Source organism: Bos taurus, chromosome 2, assembly GCF_002263795.3.
Source record: "Bos taurus isolate L1 Dominette 01449 registration number 42190680 breed Hereford chromosome 2, ARS-UCD2.0, whole genome shotgun sequence".
Taxonomy (NCBI): Eukaryota; Metazoa; Chordata; class Mammalia; order Artiodactyla; family Bovidae; genus Bos; species Bos taurus.
The window spans coordinates 37,921,635-37,943,976 of NC_037329.1; the positions used below are offsets into that span (position 1 = coordinate 37,921,635).

The 22,342-nt window shown below is 38.2% G+C and overlaps 1 protein-coding gene across 5 annotated transcripts in view; it reads left to right on the forward strand.

Moving 5' to 3' along the window:
* The window catches only part of CCDC148 (coiled-coil domain containing 148), a 297,891-nt gene that overhangs the window by 18,861 nt on the left and 256,688 nt on the right, over positions 1 to 22,342 (forward strand). The window contains exon 2 of one of the 5 annotated variants that reach the window (XM_059878265.1): positions 13,720 to 13,812. The exons of 3 other annotated variants lie outside the window; for them this stretch is intronic. The gene's annotated coding sequence lies outside the window, so the exon portion shown is untranslated. Of the gene's footprint in view, positions 1 to 13,719; positions 13,813 to 22,342 lie in introns of those variants that run through there. One more of the 5 variants, XM_059878259.1, reaches the window with a different exon arrangement.

Consider the following 22,342-nt stretch of genomic DNA (forward strand, 5'->3'; position numbering starts at 1 on the left):
AATAGCTAACACATATCATTTACTGTGTGCCTGACACAGTTGCAAGCACTTCATATATATTATTTCATTTAGTCTCTTTAAGAATGATATGAGGTAGATATGCGCTTCATCCTACATGCGTGCTAAGTTGCTTCAGTCATGTTTGACTCTTTGCAAGCCCATGGACTGTAGCCCACCAGGCTTCTCTGTTCATGGGATTCTCCAGGCAAGAATACTAGAGTGGGTTGCCATGCCCTTCTCCAGGGGATCTTCATGACCCATGGATCAAACACTCATCTCCTGCGTTGGCAAGTGGGTTCTTTAACACTAGTGCTTCCTGGGAAGGTCAATTATCATCCAGTTTATAGTAAATTATGGCACAGATAGTCACTTAACTTGTCCAGAATTGCTCAGCTACCAAGCGTCAGAGCTGGGATTTTAACCTTGGTATCCTGCATCCAGAGTCTACACTTAAAAGCAATATATTCATGAAAGATTTAGAATTGAGTTTCTAACTTCCAAATTATCTAGTTTTCTGATGAATCTTTATCTTTTTTCCTGTTTCATATTTTCTCTTAATATTGAACATTAGGATGGAAATGTGGAGTGTTATTTTAAAATAAACTTTATTGACATATTTACATTAAAAAGTACCTATTTCAAGTATAGTGTGACAAGTTTTGACGTATCAGTCACCTATCTAAGCATCAACACAATAATTTTCATCACTTCAACAATTTCCCTCACCACCCCTTCCCAGGCAACTATTGATCTGCTTTTTGTCATTTTAGATTAATTTCACATAAATGGAATCATACTGCATGTAGTCTTTCTGACTTCTTGCCTCAGCAGAGTGATTTGAGACTCAGCCATACTGTGTGTATCATTATTCATTCCTTTTTATTGAGTAGAATTTTTTGTTATATGTATATGCTACAATTTTTAATCCACTTACCGGTTGATGGACATTTGAGTTGTTTCAGTTTTTGGTTATTATGAGTAAGCTGCAATGAACATTTGTGTACAAATCTTTATGTGTTTTGTTTCTCTTGGACTTGCTGGGCCCTATGGTAGTTTTATGTTTAGCTATCTAAGAAACTGCCAGTTTTTCAAAGTAGCTATTCTGTTTTATAGCCCTGAAAGCAATGCATGAAGTTCTAGTTGCTCTACAATCTTGCCAACACCTGGTATATGAATACAGTTGACCACTGAACAGCAAGTGTTTGAACTGCAAGGATCCATTTATAAGCAAATGTTTTTCAACTTATGTATCACAGTACTGTGCTACCTGCAGTTGCTTGAATCCACAGACGCAGGATCTTCCAGGGTCAACTCTAAGTTACATGCAGATTTTCAACTGCTGATTTCAGAGTTTTACATGCAGATTTCAACAGATAGTTGGTGCCCCTAACCCTTGGGTTGTTCAAGAGTCAACTGTATTTTGAAGTTTAGCCATTCTAATGTGTGTGTTGTAGTATTTTATTATGGTTTAAATTTGCATTTCCCTGATAACTAAAGATATTGAACTTTTTTTTCATGTGTTTATTGGACATGTCTATGTCTTTTGTAAAGCATCTGTTCAAATAATTTGTTAAACTTGTTTTTTAAAGTATGTTAATTTCCAAATATTGAGGGATTTTTCAGCTTTTATCTGATACTGATCTCTAATTTAATTCTATTCAAAATTTGATTCTGTTCGGAGAACACACTCTATAAAATCTTAAACTCTATTAAGTTTTTAGACTTGTTTTGAGACCCAGAATATGGTCTACCTTGGTTAATATTTCATTTGCACTTGTAGTGAATATACATGTTGCTGTTGTCAGAATGTTCTCCAGATGTTAATTAGGTCAAGTTGTTTGATAGTGTTATATACATATTTTATATTCTTACTGATTTTCTATCTACTTTCTATTAATTATTTGGAAAAGAGTCTTGAATTATCCAGCTATAACTGAGAGTTTATCTATTTATTCTTTCAGTTAAAAATTCCTTCTTTTGTTTCATGTACTATGCCATTCATTTACTGGATGTAAACATTTTAGACTTAATATCTCTTCTTGATGAATCAAACCCTTTATCATTATGAAAAGTCCCCCTAATCTCTGGTAATATATCTTATTCCAATATCTTCCTTCTCTGATTATTATTATATCACTCCAGATTTCTTATATTTACTTTTGCATGGATATATATTTTCCCATCCTTATACTTTTATCCTATGGTTGTCTATATTTTTAAAGTATATTTTGGGGATAGCATATAGTTGACTGCAGCCATGAAATTAAAAGACACTTACTCCTTGGAAGGAAAGTTATGATCAACCTAGATAGCATAATCAAAAGCAGAGACATTACTTTGCCAACAAAGATTCGTCTAGTTAAGGCTATGGTTTTTCCTGTGGTCATGTATGGATGTGAGAGTTGGACTGTGAAGAAGGCTGAGCGCTGAAGAATTGTTGCTTTTGAACTGTGGTGTTGGAGAAGACTCTTGAGAGTCCCTTGGACTGCAAGGAGATCCAACCAGTGCATTCTGAAGGAGATCAGCCCTGGGATTTCTTTGGAAGGAATGATGCTAAAACTGAAACTCCAATACTTTGGCCACCTCATGTGAAGAGTTGACTCATTGGAAAAGACTCTGATGCTGGGGGAGATTGGGGACAGGAGGAGAAGGGGATGACAGAGGACGAGATGGCTGGATGGCATCACTGACTCTATGGACATGAGTCTGGGTGAACTCCGGGAGTTGGTGGTGGACAGGGAGGCCTGGCGTGCTGTGATTCATGGGGTTGCAAAGAGTCAGACACGACTGAGCGACTGATCTGATCTGATAGTTGGTCTTTTTAAAATAATCTCTACCAGTTTGATAATCTCTATCTTTTAATGGCAGTGTTTAGATCATTTACTTTTATTTTTATTTTTTGGCTGTGCTACACAGCATGTGAGATCTTAGTTCCCCAACTGGGGATCAAATCTGTGCTCTCTGCAGTGGAAGTGCAGAGTCTTAACCATTGGACCACCAGAGAAGTCCCCTAGGTCATTTATTTTAATATACTTATTAATATGATTGGATTTAAGCCTACCATCTTGCCATTTTTCTTTTGTTATAACATCCATTTTTTGTTTATTTTCTCTACTTTTTTTCTTTTCCTTTGGATTGAGTAGCTTTTAGTATTCTATTTTCATCTCTACCAAGAGATTATCGGTTTGATTTTTTAGTAGTACCTCTAGGATTTATATTTAACTCATCCTAGTCTAACTTTGGAGAAGGCAATGGCAACCCACTCTAGTACTCTTGCCTGGAAAACCCCATGGGTAGAGGAGCCTGGTAGGCTGCAGTCCATGGGGTCGTGAAGAGTTGGATACGACTGAATGACTTCCTTTCACTTTTCACTTTCATGCACTGGAGAAGGAAATGGCAACCCACTCCAGTATTCTTGCCTGGAGAATCCCAGGGACGGGGAAGCCTGGTGGGCTGCCGTCTGTGGGGTCGCACAGAGTCGGACACGACTGAAGCGACTTAGCAGCAGCAGCAGCAGCAGTCTAACTTTAAGAATATTTTAGTAGTTTACCCGTTATGTATAACCATTATCACACAATATTTTCATTTCCCACCTCCTATCGTTTTTCATGGTTATAATTTCTTTTTTATCCATTTATGATGTAAATACCACTACATATATTTTTCATCTGGTATCATTTTTTTCCACCTGGAGAACTTTATTTACCATTTCATGTGGTGCAGGTTCTCCTGGCAACAACATTTTTTCATTTTTATTTGTCTGAAAAATTCTTTGTTTTGCCTTTGTTGTTGAAAGCTATTTTCACTGAGTTTGTAGAATTCTACACTGACAGCCTTTAAAACTTTCTTTTAAATAATTTTATCTATTTGAGCACAAGCATGAGGTGAGACGTGCTGGGTTTTCATTGCTGTGCAGGCTTTTCCCTAGTCGTGCTGCGTGAGGGCTGCTCTCTAGTTGGGGTGTGTAGGCTTCTCGTTGCGGTGGCTTCTCTTGTGGAGTATGGGCCCTATGGCACGCAGGCTTCAGTAGTCACAGTACATGGGCTCAGGAGTTGCGGCTCCCAGACTCTGCAGCACAGACTTAATAGTTGTGGCGCATGGGCTTGGTTGCTCCTCAGCGTGTGGGATCCTCCCAGATCAGGGACTGAACTCATGTCTCTTGCATTGGCAAGCAGACACTTTACCATTGAGCCACTAGGGAAGTCCCAACAACTTTTGTTTTCCACTTAGCACTGTACAGATCTTGTGTCATTTTCTCGTGACTTGTAGTTTCTGACAAATAGTCTGTGATCATTTTTATTTGTGTCTCTCCTCTTATGTTTGTATTTTCTTTTAAACCCTTGAGCCTATTTATAGCATTTATTAGAGGTTTTTTTTCAAGTTTTTTTTGTACTAATCCTATCATCTCTATCATTTCTGTATCTGTTTCTATTTATTGATTTTTATCCTGTTTATCAGTCAGTGTATTTCTGCTTCTTGGTATGTCTAGAGCTTTTTCAGCAGATAATGAACATTTAAATGTTACATTGTTGAACATCTTGATTTCTCTGTCTTAAAATTAGTGCTGGGTCTTGTTTGGTAGGCAGTTAAGACTGTGGATCAGACCAAGGCTTGTCTTAAGCTTTGGTAGGATGAGTGCTGAGTAGCCTTCACTGTAAACAAAAATTAGCCTTGTTACTGTGGTATAACCGCCTGGGGTCACTACTGAATGCCCAGGGTGATTAACAAGGACTTTTTACTCAAGCGGTAAGAAGTTGAACATCTCCCATCCCTCTGTGAACTGTAGTAACTGCTCATCTTACATTTTCCCATTCAATGTTTGCTTAGATTTTGACTGTTTTCTCCCCTATACACACCTCTTAGAATTCAGCAAAGACTCAAGAAGAACCATATTCAGATTTATGGAGCTGACTTTCTGCATAGCTCCCTTCTTTTATGGGACTCTACTCCTCAAGCTTCTGGATACCTTAGCTTCTCTGATGGCTGGTGTCTGACTTTCAAATTTACTAATGCTTGAGAACCATTCCTCCTATTGCATGGTCTAGAATATACCTCCAGGCTGAAAGCCAGGGAAATCATGACACTCATTCAGCTTGTTTCTCTTTTCTCAGCGATCATGGACACTGTTCTCGAATGTGTTTCTATGTTTTCACATGGGTTTCATAAATTTTGTGCAGTTTTCTAGTTGTTTCAGTGGAAGGGTAAGCTTGGTCTCTGATACTCCATCATGATCAGAAGCAGAAGCCTAATTTGTTATTCTTAATTTTGCTGCTGCTGCTGCTAAGTCGCTTCAGTCGTATCTGACTCTGTGCGACCCCATAGACGGGAGCCCACTAGGCTTCTCTGTCCCTGGGATTCTCCAGGCAAGAATACTGGAGTAGATTGCCATTTCCTTCTCCAATGCATGAAAGTGAAAAATGAAAGTGAAGTCGCTCAGTAGTGTCCAACTCTTAGCGACCCCATGGATTGCAGCCTACCAAGCTCCTCCGTCCATGGGATTTTCCAGGCAAGAGTACTGGAGTGGGTTGCCATTATTACTACCTTAATCCCTCAGAAAAACCTTTCAACAGTTTGTATTTTTGTATATGCATGCGGTTATGCATTGGATACCCTTGACTCCTTCTTTATTAAAAGATTCTCTTCCACTTATTTCTTTAATAGATCCTGGTCTGACTTTCTTCCTTCTTCTATTGCCATTTCTTTTAATACTCATTTTTAGGTTCATCATCTTATACCCGGGTATTCTAAATTTAGAATTTTTTTAAGCCTTAGTTTAGATCCCTTTTCCTTTTTATTTTGTCTTTCTGGAAAATCTCACCTATAATAGTAAAGGCCACCAATGACCTTCAACCCTCTATTTCCAGCCTACATCTCTCTTACATACTCTAGACCCTCCTACCTTCTTGGATATCTCTTAAGGCAACTCGAAGTCAAGTTAATAAAATTGTGATCTTCTCACCTGCCCGGACGCCAGCCTCAAGACCTGACCCTCTTCCTGTATTTCGTACTTCAGTGAATTATTTGTTGTTCAATCACTCAGACATGTCTGACTCTTGGCGCCCCATGGACTGCAGCATGCCAGGCTTCTGTGTCCTTCACCATCTACTGGAGCTTGCTCAACCTCATGTCCATTGAGTCAGTGATGCCATCCAACCATCTCGTTCTCTGTCGTCCCCTTCTCCTCCTGCCTTCAATCTTTCCCAGCATCAGGTCTTTTCTTATGAGGTAGCTCTTTGCATCGTGTGCTGATTATTGGAACTTCAGCTTCAGCATCAGTCCTTCCAATGAATATTCAGGCTTGATTTCCTTTAGGATTGACTGTTTTGATCTCCTTGCAGTCCAAGGGATTCTCAAGAGTCTTCTTCAACACCACAGTTCAAAAACATCAATTCTTCAGCGTTCAGCCTTCTTTATGGTCCAACTCTCACATCCATACGTGGCTACTGGAAAAACCATAGCTTTGACTAGATGGACCTTTGTTGGCAAAGTAATGTCTCTGCTTTTTTAATATGCTGTCTAGGTTTGTTATAGCTTTTCTTCCAAGGAAAGTTTCTTCTGGTGAATTATAGCTTCACCCTATCCACTTGTGTAGGCTTCCTTAGTGGCTGTGGTAAAGAACCCACCTGCCAATACAGGAGATACAGGTTCAATCCCTGGGTCAGGAAGATCTCCTGGAGGACGGAATGGCAAGCCACTCCAGTATTCCTGCCTGGGAAATCCCATGAACAGAGGAGCCTGGTGGGCTACAGTCCATAGGGTTGCAAAAGAGACAGATACAGCTTAATGTCTAAACAACAATAACATCTACTTGTGTTGGTCAAAAACCCGAGAGAGACTTGGACAGTTTCCTGTCCCTTATTTCTCTGCCATCCCTAACTATGCCTCTCTGAGTATTTTCTCCATCAACAAGCCCTGTAAGTTTCACCTCATAAAATTTCTGGACTCCCTCCATCCATCACTATTGCCACTGAATTAGCCCAAGCTAAATATCACCTCTCATCCGACCTGCTAAAACAGTCCCTTACCTGTCATCTATGTATTCCTGTCTAATGATCTACCCCAATCTGTTCTCAACACCTCAGGTTAAAATAATCTCCCAAAATGCAGATCAAAGCATGCCACTGATTTCTCGAATCTCCTCAGTGAATTCTCATTGATTTTAAGGCAAAGGCTTTAATCCTAAACAAAGTCTAAAAGGCTCTACAAGTTTTGGCCCTTGACTACCACTCTTTTTCTGTCACCACAGTACCCTATGCTCTCCAGCCACATTGGCTTTCTTTCAGTCCTTGGGAGATGTCACCTTCCTTATTGCCATAAGATCTCAGCATTTGCAATTACCTCTGTTTGGGGTGTCTTTTTCTACTTTTGACTCATACCCTTCTCAAGTTTAATCCTTATTTATAGATTTCAGCTCATGTCACCTCTTCAAGACAGCCTTTCTCTTCCTTTAAACATGAACTTTGTGTATATTGGTATAAAACTAATAATGCCACAGCCACTTAATCCCCAGGGGAAATAAGCTTCATGTCTTCAGCATTAGGTACTACATAAATATTTGTTGAGTGAATGAATGAATGGGCCAGTGATTGGATTGCCTTTTTATTTTTATAGACTCATGAGCAAGATAGATCCTAAATAAATATTTATTGACCATCTTATGAATGCCTAATGTGCATCATTTCTTGTATTCTGCGTGATAGTTTATTTATAGCCTTTTAAAAATAAGTTCGGGGACTTCCCTGGTAGTGCAGTGGCTAAGACTCTACACTCCCAATGCAGGGGGCCCGGGTTTGACCCCTAATCAAGGAACTAGATATTCCACATGTCACAATTAAGAGTTCGCATGCCGCTACTAGAGATCCCATGTGACACAACTAACAGATCCCACCCACAGCAATGAGGATCCTATGTGCTGTGACTATAACCCAGCACAGCTAAACAAATAATTAAGTAACTTTGTATAATATCATATAAGAAACAAATCACCAGTCCAGGTTTGATGCGGGATACAGGATACTTGGGGCTGGTGCTCTGGGATGGCCCAGAGGGATGGTATGGGGAGGGAGGTGGGAGGGAGGTTCAGGATTGAGAACACGTGTACACCTGTGGCCGATTCATGTTGATGTATGGCAAAACCAATACAATATTGTAAAGAAATTAGCCTCTAATTAAAATAAATAAATTTAAATTAAAAAAAAAAAGTAAAAATTAGTTCATATGACACTGAAAATAATGGCAAAGGGAGTTCCCTGGTTGCACAGTGGTTAGAATTCCAGGCTTTCACTGCTATGTCTTCTGGTTTGATCCCTGGTTGGGAAGCTGAGATCCTGCAAACTGCGTGGCAGGGCCGAAACGTAGCATAGAAGATATAATTTTGTGTTAACTTTCATTATGAATGCAGATTCTTTTTAAAAAATATTATGAGAAGATTTACCTCCTAGAGCTGTTTGCCTTTTTCTTTCTAGGGGAAAAGCCTACTTTCAAAATATTTCAGTCAGTTTTCAACCATACACATTTCATGTTTTACAAAGAAAGTGATCATATCAAGTTTCTCAAGAAATAAATGGGCTTGTGGAGGTAATTCTGCCCTCTTTCCCCTCTCACACAGTACTCCTGAGCACCGTAGCCTTACTCTGCCAGTGCATTTTCTTTCTTTTTTTAATTTACTTATTTTAATTGGAGGCTAATTACTTTACAGTATTGTGGTGGTTTTTGCCATACGTTCACATGAATCAGCCATGGGTGTACATGTGTTCCCCATCCTGAACCCTCTCCCACCTCCCTCCCCATCCCATTCCTCAGGGTCATCCCAGTGCACCAGCCCTGAGCATCCTGTCTCATCCATTGAACCTGGACTGGCGATCTATTTCACGTATGATAATATACATGATTCAATGCTATTCTCTCAAATCATCCCACCCTCACCTTCTCCCACAGAGTCCAAAAGTCTGTTCTTTACATCTGTGTCTCTTTTGCTGTCTCGCATATGAGGTCATTATTACCATCTTTCTAAATTCCATGTATATGTGTTAATATACTGTATTGGTGTTTTTCTTTCTGACTTACTTCAGTCTGTATAATAGGCTCCAGTTTCATCCACCTCGTTAGAACTGATTCAAATGCATTCTTTTTAATAGCTGAGTAATACCCCATTGTGTATATGTACCACAGCATTCTTATCCATTCGTCTGCCAATGGACATCTAGGTTGCTTCCATGTCCTGGCTATTGTAAACAGTGCTTCGATGAACACTGGGGAACATGTGTCTCTTTCAATTCTGGATTCTTCAATGTGTATACCCAGCAGTGGGATTGCTGGGTTGTATGGGAGTTCTATTTCCAGTTTTTTAAGCAATCTCCACACTGTTCTCCATAGTCTAACAGTACATTTTCATTGTCCAGCTGAGCTGTTGGTTATTATCACATGTGTGCTGAATCCCATGTTTAGTGCTTTAGAGTATCAAGAATTTTCAAAATAAGTATTAGTAATAATGAAAAACATGTATTACCATCCTGTCTTACAAATTAAAAATTGATGCCCAGAGAAATTAAAAGAATTGCTCAAAACCTTAGTTACTAGTGCCAGATACAGGATTTATGAAGTTCAAAAGTTGTATCCTCTCTGCTACAACTCCGAAGTCTACTGTGGGAAATTGAGAGTTAACTTCAAAATTGTCTGCATCTTGGACTTTATGGCATCAAATTCTGTTAAAGAATTGTGTTGTTTTTTTTTTTTTTAAATGTTTCTTTAAACTTCTATGACTCATTCTTAATGTAACCTTTCTACAGTAATTAAATTTTCATTGAGCTATTTCATGACTTTGTTATTAGGCCTTGTGATTTTTAATTCTTTGGAAATCAATAGAATTATTTTGATACTTGCTTGTTTCCAAATATTAAAAGCTAAGTAATTTAAGCCTTTTCACTTAGTCAGTTAAAACATGATCTTGGTATTGATTAGCATATAACTCTATTGACCTTCCATAGAAAAACACAGCCCAAAGCGAAAACTAATGCTTCCTCTGGCTTAGTTTGGGTTATTATCTTCTCAAATTGTAAAAAGCAACATACAGTATCAAGTTTATGTTCTGCTTCTATGTAACCCTTCTAAAAGTTAAAATGTTTTCTCTTATAGTGCATCTATTCATTTACTAACTCATTTGTTCATGTAGAAAGCAGTTATTGAGTGCTTCCGCCATGCCAGGCATCATTCCAATTATACACAAGACAGACGAAATGCTTGTCCCAAAGATTTTTCTATTTTAGTTAGGACAATCAAACAATGAAATGATGATAATTACTGGTGGGCAAATAAATGTACAGGGTGTTCTGATAAAGAGGGTTGGAGATGGTGGGGGCAGGGGCTTTAATTTGAGCAGAATGATCACATAAGGTCTTTTGGTGGAGGTGACATTTGAATCAAGACCTCAACTGTAAGGAGTGGGTCATTTGAGATCTACAAGAACTACTTTCCAAACAGATGGACCAGACATAGAGGAAGGAATGGGAGGTACCAGGACTAGACAAGTATTGCTGGAACATAGTGAGTAAATCTGGAAAAAGAGGCAGGGGTCAGATCTTGAGGATTTCAAATAAACTTATCATCAGTTTTTTCTGAAATAACATTATTGATATTATTACAATTGCCTTAGAATTAACTGTATCATCCTGGCACTATTTATTACTTATGCCACAGAGAGGAATGTATATTATCACAAAATTTTAAGAATTTAAAGGTTCCTTAAAAGATACCTAATCTAACTCTTTCATCTCAGAGATAATGCATTTTTAGCCCAGAAAAATAAAGTGGCTTATAGTAAGTAACTCAGCAAGACTGGTCAGGCTAGGATTTTAGTTCAAGCTTCAGTATTGTAGAGCCCAATGTTCTTTCCAGAAAACAGTTTTTAAGAAAACATTAACTTTTAAAAAAATTTATGGCATTTGTGTGGCTCTCCTGTTTTCTATTAAAGCTTTTAAAGATAAGTTACCATAATTTATTATTACCAGTATTTAGGTACAAGTAATTGATTTAAATTCGGATTGTGTGTGTGTGTGTGTGTGTGTGTATATATATATATATATATATATATATATATTAATCATTGGTCAAATTCTTTTATCTATAAAAGCAGAATAATATAGATGTTAACTTAGTTTCTTTTCATTTTACTTTCATTGTACCATCTGAACAGGTTCTTAACCTGGTGTTCTTATACTCCTCCATCCATGGGATTTTCCAGGCAAGAGTACTGGAGTGGGGTGCCATTGCCTTCTCCATCTTACACTCCAAGGGGTCTACAAATAGGCTTTGAGTTTCTTTCAGCTAACCCTCTGAAAGGTGCACAACACTTTACATGCTTGTGAATATCATTTTGGGTCCTTCAGGAAATAGACATCAAGACAGTATCAGACAAGCTCAACTATGAGGAAACTCCTATGGAAGATAAAGGAGAAGGGAGCAGGAGTAGGTAGCAATGAGCCCACAGTGCAGGTCTGACACCTGTGAAGGGAGAACAAGAAGGAAGGATTGGGTAGAAAGTCTCGAACTGTAGTACAGCTTCAAGAAAGGCTCAGCCAGGCTGATGAGAAGTCCCTAAGGACAAGTTGCTTGTTGGAAGCATCCCAGGTCAGGCAGAAAGGCACTGGCACTAGTTTGACTGCCATCCTCAGTTATTGGTTCCACGCCACCTCAGGGGAAGTGAGGTTTTGTTGTGACTACTGTCATAGATCCAGGGGTGCAGTAGATGGGGCTGTCCAAAAACTCTTCTGGCAGGAGTTCTCTATATAGGATAGAGAAGGATATATGAGCAGTGCACTTACAGGGCTATCACGCTATACTTATGTGCATTCCTCTGGGAAAAGTAGCTGTGACTTTTGTCTTATTTGCAACATGTTTGGGTCCCCCAAAATGTTCAGGACCATTGACAGGTCTGACACAGAAGTGGTTATGTTGTAGGCCTCAGAAACCAAAGTATTAATACCAATTTTCCTGCCAGAGGCCAATAAATAAAGAGTCATTCACCAAACTATTGAAAATTGTGCCACTGTTTCCATTATTTCTTCATGAGTAGCAGAGACATGCATATTTCTCATATGTATCACAGTGAAAACAAGCAGTGTCAGAATGCTGATGACAGGGATATATGGTAGGTGTGTATGCACTTATTTTTCCTTGTGCTATGTGCTAAGTCACTTCAGTCACGTCAGACTCTGCAACCCTATAGACCATAGCCTGCCAGGTTCCTCTGTCTATGGGATTCTCCAGGCAAGAATACTAGAGTGGGTTGCCATTTCCTACTCCAGGGGATCTTCCCAACCCAGGGATTGAACCCACATCTCCTGTGTCTCCTGCATTGCAACCGGATTCTTTACTCGCTGAGCCATTGGAGAAGCCATTATTTTTCCTCAGAAAGCACCAAAAATTCAGAGCATGGATGGTGGAGACAGAATTCCTGGGTTCATACAGTTATTTTGCCACTGATTAGCTGCTTGAACATAGGTAAATTGTTTTACCTCTCTGTGCCTTAGATTTCTCATTTCTAACATGGATAGAATAATAATAGTGCCTGAATCCTTGGACTGTGGGGAGAATTCAGTGAGATGACCTCCAGAAAGTTCCTCACACAGTGCCTGACACATAATATCCCTGTGGTGACAGGCTCTTGCTGGCTGAGCACTGTAGCCATTGAAAATGTGAACGTTGGGCGTGAATGATGGGAAGGACCCTTTGAAGAGTCAACTGTTCTAACACATTTGAAAATTATTCAGTGAAAAAGAAGTGTCTCTGGGTTGGTAGTATTTGAGGAGATATTGATGTTTTCCTTTGTGCTTGTTTGTTTTTTTAATTGAAAAAAAATGATTTTGCATTACAGTTCAATTTTATCTCCAATTCTTTGACACATCTACTTTTTAAAAATGTTATTACTGAAGTATAGTTGAACACATCCAGGGCTTCCCTGGTGGTTCAGATGGTAAAGAATCTGCTTGCAATGCAGGAAACCAAGGTTTGATCCCTGGATCAGGAAGATGTCATGGAGAAGGGAATGGCTACCCATTCCAGTATTCTTGCCTGGTGAATCCCATGGACAGAGGAGCCTGGTGGGCTGTAGTCCACGGGGTCGTAAAAAGTAGGACATGACTTAGCTACTAACAGTAACTGAACACATCTATTTTTTTAAAACAAATTAGAACTCTAAAGGTGATTTTCATTATTTCTGGTCTAAACATTTTCAGTAAAGCAGATATGATAAAGGGTCAAATGAGCATTTAAAAATTTAAATAAACATTCACAAATTATTTAGTCACTGGCAAACTAGTGCAAGGACCAAATCTGGCCAGCAGACTATTCATATAAATAAAGCTTTATTGTAACCATGTTTTTTAGATTAAATATTGTCTATGGCAGCTTTAGGGCTTCTCTGATCACTCAGTGGTCACGAATCCGCCTGCCAATGCAGGAGACATGGGTTTGATCCCTGGATTGGGAAGATCCCCTGGAGAAGGAAATGGCAACCCACTCCAGTATTCTTGCCTGGGAAATCCCATGCACAGAGGAACCTGGCAGGTTACGATCCATGGGGTCACAAAAGAGTCAGACTGGACTGAGTAACTAAAACAACAGCAAACAATGGCAACTTCAATGCTGCAATAGCATTGGATAGTTATAAACAGGTTCTACAGTCTGCAAGGCATAAAGTATTTATTATCTGATTTCTTACAGGAGAGCTTGTCAACCCTGGATTTAGTTAACCCCAGATTTTAAAAATCAGGAGGAAATTTTTAAAAAAATCTGAAACAGGATGTCTTCTTTAAGGTAGGAATTGTGCCTTCACTCATCATTTTATCCTTAGTTCCTAGCCTAGAGCCGGGCTTATAGAAGATATTAAACAAGTATCTGTGGAATTGAATTGATTACATTAATTTTAAAAATTAAATACTTAAAATTAAAAAGAAGTTTCCTCCTGTTATGTTGTTATTAAGGTTGGCACTGTAGAGTAAACTAGCAGAACTAGCCCATTAGAATGACCATTATAAATAATCTCCCTGGGTGATTTGTAATACATTAGAAAAAACATTCCTTTTGTGAAAAAAACTATTAGTTTAATGGAATCATATGTTTGAGAAAGAATACTTGACCCCCTGCTGCTTCTTTTAATGTTTTGCCTTTTATGCTAAGATTCCTTGAATAATTTCTTAATACTTTAGGCATGATCATCAAATTCCAAGACTCATGAACATGAAGTTCTCCACGTATTTTCAGTAAGTGTATTGTAGTATCTGGTTTGGAAAAATTGAGTAGAAAAACCTTTGTACCTATCCGGTTACAGATGTATTACAAAATTAATTTTAATATTTGTTGCATTTCTATAAAGATCAAAGTGCTCTAAACTATTGTAATTATTCATCATTTGTATTCAAAATTTTGCAAAGAAAGGAATCTAATTTTAGAAATGATACTTTTAAAAAATTAGTGTATCCTTGCATCCAATTTGTTAATGTGGTGTATTACATTGATTGAAGACCAGAAACTATAAAACTCCTAGAGGAGAACATAGGCAAAACACTCCCCGACATACATCACAGCAGGATCCTCTATGACCCACCTCCCAAAATATTGGAAATAAAAGCAAAAATAAACAAATGGGACCTAATTAACCTTAAAAGCTTCTGCACATCAAAGGAAACTATTAGCAAGGTGAAAAGACAGCCTTCAGAATGGGAGAAAATAATAGCAAATGAAGCAACCGACAAACAACTAATCTCAAAAATATACAAGCAACTCCTACAGCTCAACTCCAGAAAAATAAACGACCCAATCAAAAAATGGGCCAAAGAACTAAATAGACATTTCTCCAAAAAAGACATACAGATGGCTAACAAACACATGAAAAGATGCTCAACATCACTCATTATCAGAGAAATGCAAATCAAAACCACTATGAGGTACCATTTCACACCAGTCAGAATGGCTGCGATCCAAAAGTCTACAAATAATAAATGCTGGAGAGGGTGTGGAGAAAAGGGAACCCTCTTACACTGTTGGTGGGAATGCAAACTAGTACAGCCACTATGGAGAACAGTGTGGAGATTCCTTAAAAAACTGGAAATAGAACTGCCTTATGATCCAGCAACCCCACTGCTGGGCATACACACTGAGGAAACCAGAAGGGAAAGAGACACGTGTACCCCAATGTTCATCGCAGCACTGTTTATAATAGCCAAGACATGGAAGCAACCTAGATGTCCATCAGCAGATGAATGGATAAGAAAGCTGTGGTACATATACACAATGGAGTATTACTCAGCCATTAAAAAGAATACATTTGAATCAGTTCTAATGAGGTGGATGAAACTGGAGCCTATTATACAGAGTGAAGTAAGCCAGAAGGAAAAACATAAATACAGTATTCTAACGCATATATATGGAATTTAGAAAGATGGTAACAATAACCCTGTGTACGAGACAGCAAAAGAGACACTGATGTATAGAACAGTCTTATGGACTCTGTGGGAGAGGGAGAGGGTGGGAAGATTTAGGAGAATGACATTGTAACATGTAAAATATCATGTAAGAAACGAGTTGCCAGTCCAGCTTCGATGCACGATACTGGATGCTTGGGGCTAGTGCATTGGGACGACCCAGAGGGATGGTATGGGGAGGGAGGAGGGAGGAGGGTTCAGGATGGGGAACACATGTATACCTGTGGTGGATTCACTTTGATGTTTGGCAAAACTAATACAATTATGTAAAGTTTAAAAATAAAATAAAATTAAAAAAAAAAAAATAAAAAAAAATAAAAAATTAGTGTATGGACTTCTGGCTTTCCTTCGAGTCCATTCATTTTTCTGTGTTGGAACAAATATTAAGTTTGGAAATTTTTTCACAAAATGCCTCTTATTGATAAGAATCACCTGTGATACTTGTTTCAAAAAAGTTCCAAGGGGAAAGTTGAATAGCTAGAACACAGAGGATTGTAGGGGCAGTGAAACTATTCTGTTTGATATTATGGTGGATACATGTCATTATACATTTGTCCAGATCCATAGAATGTTCAACACCAAGAGTCAACCTTAATGTAACTATGGACTTTGGGTAATAATGGTATGTCAAACGTAGCTTCATCAGTCATAATGAATGTACCATTCTGGTGGGGAATGTTGATAACAGCTGTACATGTGTGGCACAGGGAAGATATGGGAAATCTTTGTGCTTTTCTCCAAAGCTTACTATGAACCTAATGCTGCTCTGAAAAAGTAAAATCTTAAACAAAAATTAATAAAATTCCTAAACCTCCTAAATTTCCATTCAGTATTTGTGGGGTGGGGTCCAGTCCACAATGATATATCACTTTTAAATATAAATACTCCAAGTGATTCACATCATCAGAGAAGTTTTAGGAAATGCTACTATAAAGAATACCTTCACATTTAAAAAATCATATATGAAGTGATTTACTAAGCTTGAAAAACTTACATGGTCCTATTGATATACTCCTACCATTGATGAGAGAATGTCATATTGAGTGAAGTAAGTCAGATAGAGAAGGAGAAACATCATATGACATCTCTTATATGTGGAATCTAAAAAGAAATGATACAAATGAACTTATTTATAAAATAGAAACAAATTCACAGACTTAGAAAACAAGCTTAGGGTTGCTCGAGGGGAAAGATGGGGGGAGGGGATAGTTAGGGAGTTTGAGATCTACATGTATACACTGCTATATTGAAAATGGATAATCAGCAAGGACCTACTATACAGCACTGGGAGCTTTACTCAATATTATTTATGAACTAGCCTGGATGGGAGGGAAGTCTGGGGGAGAAGGGACACATGGATATTTATGGTTGAATCCCATTGCTCTCCACCTGAAACTCTCACAACATTGTTAATTGGCTATACTCCAATATAAAAAGAAAAGTTTAAAAAAAAGAATGCCTCCACATTTAAAAAAATCATACATGAAGCAATTTGAGTAAGCTCGAAAAACTTACCTGATCCTATTAATATACTCCCACCAATGATGAGGCCATTTCAATATTTATACATAGAATTTAATATTTGTACTTTAAAATACTAAATATTAAAAAAATTTATCAATTACTTATAGTGAGTTTCTTTTGATATTTCAGTCACTGACCCTCCTTCAATATTTTAAGCATATTTGGGTCAGAGATTTCCCCTGAGAAGTTGATGAAATCTGTGTAATCTCTCCCCAGGAAAGTTAGCACAAAATATTTTTGCATATAATCACAAGGTTTCTACTTATCCTGACATATAATAATGGACTATGACTATGGACCAGTTTAAGAAATATTCTTCAGTTGGAGCCCCTTTGTTTCTAATTTTGCTCTATATGTAAATGTGTTTACCCTTTGTTTGTTTGTTTTTTTTTCCCATCAGGTGCTATAAATTTAATAATTGTGTCAGTATCCTGACTGTATGTATCTCTCTTTCCAGTTAAATAGGACATATATCATCATTGTACTTCTTTTGCTTAATATGTCCTTTAAAAAGTAAAAATTTCACATATTTTGATACAGCTATGGATTTGGGGGATGCCATTTATGGAAAGAGCAGGAAGTTGACAATTTGTCAGTATAATAGAGGGACAGTTGCATTGAGACTGGGTGACCCCAGGTAGAGTATGAGGGAAGGAAGAAGGTGCCTGGGGAAGGAGCTAAAGTACCAGAAGCCAGCAATGAAAAACAGAGGGCAGACCAGAGTCCAAGGGGTGAATTCAGAGGAAGCTGGCAACGCAAGCCCTTGATTCCTCCCTGGTTTTAGAAATGGGAATTCAATGAAGGATGCAAACAGCTTGGGTGGCAGATGGCTTCAGAAAGAACTGTTTCAACCCAAATTTGAGCCATGTATCGAAAACTCAGGCAGAAAGAATCTTGTTTTCTTCAAGGTTTTAGGAATGAGGTCAGTGGGAGAGACAGAGAGAAATGTTGAGTGGGGCAGAGAGGGAAGACGAAAGGAGAGAGAAATGAGACAGATTAGAGACAGAAAGAGAGAAGTTCGGCAAAGAAACCACACTTGTATTAATGTAGACAAAACTGGGCTCATTGATTATGCTGGAAATGTCATCTGCCTACCTGGCTGTAATGTCAACAGCATGTACTTCAAAATGATTTCCTGAAAGTGTATATTTGTAGTGTTCCATGCCTCACTGTGAGGGGAAGAGTATCGGAAAATGCAAGGGGGCCAGTCTCTTACCTGTATGCCAAACTGGATGCAGGGCTCACGCTAGCCCTTAGAACGCATGTGTGAATGAGAAACAGGCAGACACAGTCCCACACCAGGATGTGTGGCTTACTCAGCAGCACGGTTGAGATTTCAGCCCCGTTTCTCTCCACTGCCAGATCTGTTTGTTCAGGAAACTCCCTGCCCAAAGCTTTGAGTTCGCGCTGTTACAAAAAATTGAATTTCTGCTTAGGCTTAAGCAGTAGAGCAAATGAGAGCCCTTGGATCTGTATAAAGACAGTGTAGGTCTCTTACAAGTCAGAGCTTCTACTGTAAATATTGTAAATTTTTTTTTAGGATTCAAATTATCCAAGTAAGTATGAATCTGGGCAGTAAGGTCATAGAACAGTCAGGTTTAGGGGAGATGTACCTTGAAGTCAAGGAGGAAGAAGACACTGGTCCATCTACATCACAGAGAACCACCCTGGCAGTTAGTCAAGATGCAGATGTTTCAGATTGTTCTCACATCCATAAACTAGTTATAATTTTCATATTTTCACAAATAACTACAGAAATAGTTTCAGAAGTTACCATGTTCATATTGTTACTGCCTTTTTTGTAATTTCTTGTTAATCTTTTCTGTTTTTTTCCTGTTTCTTAATGAAAATAAAGAAAACACAAGTATGCATTTTTGTTTTTCTCGTTTTCCTTAAAAAACAGGAAAAATATTTAAATTCTCCCCGTTGTGCCCCGTTGTGTCTTTCTACTGACTCATTTGTCAGTTGGTAACTTACCTCTTCTTTGCAAAAAGTTTCAATGAACTGATCTACATACATATTCACAAGGGCTCCATAACGTTATCAAAATTAACAAAATGTATATACTACTATTAATATATATAAAATGGATAACCAAGTATCTACTGCATAGCACAGGAAACTCTGCTCAATATTTTGTAATAGTTATAACAGGAAATAATCTGAAAAAGAATATATATATATGTTACAAGATGATTTAAAATAAACATTCATTGGTTTCCCTCTTACAAATGTCAGGGTGGAATTGGCTAATTTTCTGGAAGCACAATGCTTGTGTTAAGGATTTCGGATAGGAAGGCTGAGCCACTCTAGTGACTGGAATATTCTGGAGTACTGTCCAGGTTACTGCCTTCCTGGTTTGATGATTTAGATAATTGCTGCGCTATTTCTTTTAAAAATTTTAAACTGGTTTAATTTCTAGCACGAAAGCTATGCTGAAAACACCACATGGAAAAGTGTATATAGATCTAGGAAATGGATCAATTTCAAAGTCTTATGTAAATTGATGTTGCAAAGGAGTGTGATCTGTTTAAATTTAGAATGCTGAAACAGTTTGGGTATTAACAGTTGTTTTTGGTGTGATCCAATCTTCAACCAACTGATATTTTCAGTTAGCTTGAGTTCTTCCTCATTGCTAATATTTCTGTTGAGGGGTAGCTTGGCATCCTCATTTGCTTATACAGTTTGTACTTCATGTTGCTGCTGCTGCTAAGTTGCTTCAGTCATGTCCAACTCTGTGTGACCCCATAGACAGCAGCCCACCAGGCTCCCGCATCTCTGGGATTCTCCAGCAAGAATACTGGCGTGGGTTGCCATTTCCTTCTCCAATGCATGAAAGTGAAACGTGAAAGTGAAGTTGCTCAGTTGTGTCTGACTCTTAGCGACCCCATGGACTGCAGCCCACCAGGCTCCTCCCTCCATGGGATTTTCCAGGCAAGAGTACTGGAGTGGGGTGCCATTGTTGCTTATCACTAAAACCTCACTCCTAGTCCCCAGTATTCTATGCAACTAGACTGTGCTCCATAGACAATGATTAGATTGACCTTCCATCACTACCGTCATATTGCTAATAGAGCGCCCTTTCAACCTCAAAGTATCTTAGATTAGATAAGAAATCATGTGGTCCCTCTAAGATTTCTCAGTGATAATAATGGCTAACTTTTGGGGACATTTGCTCTCCACCAGGCACTATGCTAAACTCTTTGCATATATGATTTCATTTATAACTGAAAGTTAAAGTCACTCCATCGTGTCCAACTCTTTGCGACCCTATGGACCAAACAGTCCATGGAATTCTCCAGGCTAATATATTGGAGTGTGTAGCCTTTCCCGTCTCCAGGGGATCTTCGCAAAACAGGAATCAAACCCAGGTCTTCTGCATTGCAAGTGCATTCTTTACCAGCTGAGCCACAAGGGAAGCCCATTTACAACTTCATTTATAACTGAATATAGCCTCATTTCCATTCAGCAACTAGTGTTATATTACAAGAGACAATGGAAGCTAAGAGGTTAAGTAATTTACTCATGTCATACAACTAGTAACTGAAGAAATGGACTTGAATTTGGGCCTGTTTAATCCACACAATGACTGTTTGTTACTGAAACTGTGATATTAGGACCAGTTTGTGGCTACCAGCGCCCAAGTTAGTTTGGCAGCAGCATAAGGAGCTGTGGACCACTGAGTGTCTTTTGATGGCCTTAAATTTATTCAGCCCATTCATCTGATAAATAACTTAATTCTTTTTAATAAATGACAAAGCAAACAAAGAATTTTTTTATTGAGCCAGGACTGATAATCTTGACAGTGTTATGTTACAATGGCGTTTTAAATTTTGTGCTAGCTACCATTTTAATTGTTCAGTTTGATGGGTGCATTAGGGACAGTGGTTCACTGTTTCACTTTGGAAAAGCTGCTCTCTGTCAGGTTTGTGAACAGCTTTATTGTTTCATTCACATAAAGGTCAGTAGCTCTAAAAATACAGACTTTAGTGGGTGATATAATAGATATTTTATATGTGTTGCAGGTGCTTTCTCCCATTGATTGAAATGAGTACTTTAGTACCTTCTGGAGAGAAGATGTACGTGTGTGTATGTGTGTGTGTGTGTGTGAGTGCGTGCATGTCTTGTTTGAAAGCCCAGTCTCAGAAACTTATACACTAGATTTTTCAAATCTTTCTTAAGAAATATCAACATCCCTTGTGAATGAATCTCTTACAAATCATTGGGTTTGATAGGCATTTTTGTCTGTGTAACTTCGAAACACAGACTCTCAGTCAGAAAAACAGAAGAAAGATTTGTGGTGGGTTTTGTTTGATTTAAAAAATTGAATCGATTGATTGTTTAGTTTGGCAACCTTACAGGTAACTTCAGCTTCAGCATCTTTAAACCTATCTCAGCTTTTTCCTGGGCAAAGAGACTATTTCTTTCCTTTTATTTCTTTTCTTAGCTTGATGAAGTGTTAAGATTTGTGCATTTCGAAACAGGCCATTTAAAAATGAAGAAGCCACATTGTTGAGTTCACTGGACTGGGAGCCTTAGAGACATGTTCTATTCTCAGCTCTGGAAAAATCTCTTAAAGCAGAATCACATGACCTGAAAAACAATATTACTGTAGCTTGAGATAGTACATTTTACTTTCTAATCAGCTGTTGAAATCATAGTATTAACTGGAACGTTCTTGGCAAAGTTATGCTAGCTATATAGGCATGTTCTAAATGCTGGCAGAGAATATTCCTTTGAGTTACATTTTTTCTACAACTTTCAAAGGTCTCTTCTTGACTGTAGTCCTTCATCCTCACTAGAATAATACAAGATTAATCTATCCATTGGGAGGATGAAGATATATTGAACGAAGTTACTACAAATACCCTATGGAAATGTTAACACCTCATAATCCCCAACTCTGGCGGTTGGGGTGGTGGTGAGGAAATTGGGTTCCTCTGTTCTATAGGTGGGACTCTTGGTGACCCCATGCCTAACACTCCAGGGAAATTAATTTTTTAGCTATGCTCTTCTAGGCTTTGACATATGTTTTCCTTGACCTTTTTCTTCTGTATTCAACCAACCCATATCTGCACTAAAAATAAGAAACAAAGAATAAATAAATAAAAAAACTTCCTTAAAGCAAGAAAATTTTAAAGGAAAAAAAAAAAAACAAACTTGGAAACCACACAGTGAACAAAAGGCAGTTTCTGAAGACAGTGCAGTAAGCAGTGCAAAGTAATGGGTTTCAGAAGAATTAAGTTCTAACAAGCTGCACCATTTACTAGATTTGTGCCTTTAAGCACTGGTGTAATCTCTTCATCTCTATTCATCTGTAAAATCGGAGAATTTCACTT